This window comes from Enoplosus armatus, chromosome 13 (assembly GCF_043641665.1).
Source record: "Enoplosus armatus isolate fEnoArm2 chromosome 13, fEnoArm2.hap1, whole genome shotgun sequence".
Classification (NCBI taxonomy): Eukaryota; Metazoa; Chordata; class Actinopteri; order Centrarchiformes; family Enoplosidae; genus Enoplosus; species Enoplosus armatus.
In genome coordinates, this window is record NC_092192.1 from 4,110,915 (window position 1) to 4,115,350 (window position 4,436).

Genomic DNA, 4,436 nt, shown 5'->3' on the forward strand with positions numbered 1-4,436 from the left:
TATGTTGTTGTAAACAGGAGTAGTTCCTCACCAAACCCTCTATCGAAAAGTCGTTTCTTCTTCGTGGAAAATTGCAGCGGCGGCTATACAGCTCTGAATGTGAGTGCTGCCCCCTACAGGTGCCCGAGTGCATCGTCGGTTTGCAGCAGCCATTTTCACTGTACAGTGTGTGGAGGAAATATTCAGATCCTTTATTTAAGTAAAAGTACTAATACCACACTGTAAAAATACTTATGCATTGGAAATGTTACTTAAGTAAACGTATTTAAAAATGTCCCCTGTGACTGTTATTATATATCATTAGATTATTATTACTCATTTATGAATGTAAAAGCAGGATTTTACTGTTTACTGTAATTGGCTGAGGTCGTGTATGGGACTGCAACTAATGATTATTTTCATTATGTATTAATCTGTTGATTATTTTCTCAATTAATCAATTGATTGTTTGGTTTGTCAAAGTTCTGACAAACTGATAAATGTTGTCATATTTACCCAGAAGTGACACCTTCACAATGTTTGTTTTGTCCAACAGTGCCAAGCCCAAAATTCATTAAAAAAAAATGAATGAAGGTTATTAAAATAATCAAAAGGAAAAGCAGCAAATCTTCCCATTTGTTTCAGCTGTACATATTGTTGAGTAATTTAATTTATAGCAAAATATATTTTGTGTACAGAAATCTTCATTTTTAAAGTAACTAGTAACTAAAGCTGTCAAATAAATGTAGTGGAGTAAAAAGTTCGATATTTCCCTCTGAAATGTAGATGAGTAGAAGAAAGTGGCATGAAAAGAAAAGATTCAAATCAAGTAGTAAACTTTAATCTTAACTTCTAAGATTGATCCTTATTGGGGACAGGACCCTGGCAGTCACCATTAAATGAACATGTGTGACCAATATTTGAATTCATGATTTATTTTAATCATCTTAAATCTTTCTCTTTTTTTTGGGAGGGGGGGGATTCACTCTGTCTGCAAGTACGACATCAGTAGTTTGTTTAAAAATTGCCACATATATTACAAATCCCGCTGTGATAGAAAGATAACCATGATTAAAACTCAACACACACATTCAGTGGGCAGAACTTTATGGTAAATATTATTTAAATGTCATGGTATTCATCATTCAGCGTGCTGCTCATGCCTCTCTTTCAGCTCATTACAATTCCTAAACATTTCACCTTTTGTGTTTTGTTTTGTTTTTTGGGACAGTTTGCAGGTCCACACACTAGGATTAGACCGATATGGGTTCTTGAAAGTCTGACATTACTAAGATTTTTAATTTTTATGGCATAAAAGCCCCCAAAATTACAGGTATTTAAGACTTCTTGTTGTTGTGAAACAGCATTTACATCTCTGCTGAAACCCATGCTTATAAAATAATTTTAGGTGGAATAGACGGCAACTCCTATGGCCAATTTATTATTCATTAAAAAAAATAAAAAGGTATAAACTCAAACTGGATCTGGAGTGTATATTTTAAACTGTATGTCATTTAATTTTAGCTAAATATGCAGTCTGAAAACGAGAATATCGGTCTAACCCTAGTACAGATCTTTAATAAAACATGTATGATAACAATGCTTTGATCCATCACAATCAAAAGGAATGATTAAAGCTGCCTGTGAAAGCTCAAACTGTGCACTCGAGTCAGTATTAAGTGGTAACCGAAACAAAAATCACCAGTAAAGTGCAAAAAAAACCCTCCACATGCTGCTCTTTGTTGTCACCTCCCAGTTAAACATGTAATATTGTGATTTTTCGGAGACAAAACTTAATTTGTTACATCTTATTGTGAATTTTCAGTGTACACGTGTCATACTCCTCAAAAACAACTAATTATACTTAATACTCAGACTGCAAACAAATTTGGGCTTTTGAGTGCACTTTATTTGCCGTGACTTTTCTATTTATCCTGAAGTAGTATGTAGTACACAGCGTGAGCTTTCAGACCCTGACCACAGATTCAAACATCCACCTACTCCAATAATTTTCTGGGATTCAACGTTTTTCAAATAATCCAGCAATGTTAGATCAGAAATTACTCAATAAAAATCAACTCTTAAACATGACCACAACGAATTAGTGAGTGATGACTGCAGAGGAATCCTCATATTAATGCCATATGGGCCAGATTTTGTTACTGTAATAGACAAGACATTAAATTAAACGTCACAAATAAAATTAAAAACACACCAAGCTATTAATGCAATAAGGCCTTCAGAAAAAAAAAACAAAAAAAAAACAGAACGTCCAGAATTCACAAAGTAAAATTTCTACTTTTAAGTTCAGCCCACAATCATACAAGCCGAAGACGTAAAGTTTTCTGTCAGTGCAACTCAGGCTGGCTCGCCCACACATCCATATCATCTCAGAACACATCGCATGACTCTATCATAAATATCAACTCAAGATATCTACAGTATAGACATATGCAACATAAGGAAATGCAATACATGCAAGTGGAAAAACAAAAAAAAAACCCACAGTGATCAACATTAAACCATACAATGCTGCTGTATGCATGTTTATATATATATATTTTCTTTATTATTGTGTGCTGTTTTAATCGCAATGCAAAGAAGAAAAATTCCTTCAGCCTCATATTTTCCATATTTGCAGTTTCGTGTGTGCAATCATTGAAAGTGAGTGGAGAGCGTTGATTCACAATCTTTATTCAAAGTTTGAAAACAGTGAAACTATTAATTGTAGTTCTCAAAATCACTTTCTCTGTCTGCACATTAGAAAGACGGTTGAGGCAATCTCTCTGGTTCTATTGTGACTGTTTTTTTTTGTCAGTTTAACATCCTACTCTTAAACAAACTGCCTGGATTAAAAATGGATTATTAATTATTTTAAAAGGACACAGTGCAATTGTTCATTTTCAGAATGGGTTAAGGCCTCGCTGTGCTTCAAACGAAGCGTTTGTCGGATCGTCTAACAGCGTCTGAATCCCGCTTTCAATCTGCATCATAAATTTACAACTTTCCAGAAACAGACAATCTGACAATCGCGCTGTCTTTACGCAGCCAGGGTTCAAACTTTTCTCTCTCAAACTTTCTGTTTTCGTTCTTCACACAACTACTTCTGCCACTTTTCATGTGAAACACAGAGACGCCTTCGAGGAGAGACGAGCACTGTTATCCCCATTTGTAAGATATACTGAGTCGAGAGTACAAAGTGTTCTTTTGAGTGCAGCCATTTGGAACAAGTATGAACACTTTCACACTTTAAACTTCATTGTGACACGTTGTACAACTTGACTTTGTTTTGAAGCATACTGAGGTGTTTAAATCAACTTCTAAGGATCATCTTATACTTCAAAAGAACTGGTTTGTACGACGAGTTGTCCAAAAGTGTTTATAGCTGTTCTGAACGGCCACACTCGAGGACGGAGTGAAAAGCCGGCCACCATAGAGAGAAGGAGACGTGGTAATAATTTAAATACGGGCATAACAGCACATCTTTTCATTCACTGTATTTTATTGGGTTGTTCACATTTTAAGTGACAGAAACAGTCGTGTCTATAATTTAAAAGAGAGCTGAGCTTAAACCCTGGCTCCTTCCTCACAGTGCTGACCAATCATGGCATGAAGTGAGCGTGAATGTCGGACTGTCAGTTTTCCAAAAGTTACAGAGGAGGTTTCTGAAGCTATCCGACCGTCCGACAAGCAGTTCTGATGAAACATACTGGCAGGTTTATTGGTGAAGCAGAACTGTGTTTTTAGCGACGTTGGTGACTGAAGCACAGTTGCAAAGTCTTCAGGATGTTCCATTTAGTTGTTGCTGTTTTTACAAATCATTTCACGAGTCAAACACAGACCATTCGTGGTTTTCTTCTAATGCACTGACATCCTTAAAGTGAGCTGACCCCTTGAATTACAGATAACAGAATTTCTCGTAGTGATGAATGAACCGTTTCACTGCTCGTAGAAACGCCACAGGTATGAAAAGTCAGCTGTCCTTTAGTTGGGATTTTAACCACTGAATTTCCCAGTCAAAAGGGGTCTTAGGGAGGAGCAGGGGGACTTGTTCGTTAGGAAGTGTCTAAATAAGACGCCCCCCTTACAGCTACTGCTGCACAGGAGAGAGACACCTTGTGCCAGCGCTGTGATAGTGTGCTTTTCCATTATAATTTAAAAGCCGCCCACTGTAATTTAAGAGCTTTAGAATTACATTAAGAAAGTCCAACCAAAGTCAATTCAAAAAAGCAATCAATAAAAGGAGCAAAGTGAGTATTAAAATCCATTTTCCACTTAAGGTGTCCTCTGTTCTCCTCACCTAAACATTTCTTTACCTGACGTGAACTCTGTTAACTAGTGTTTCAAAGGTTGACAATCAAGAAACAAGAATGAAAAATAAAACTTTGAACATGACTGAATGTTTCTTCACTGCAGCTTTAAAAAGAAAAAAAAAAAAGCTTCTGTCGGACGTTAAG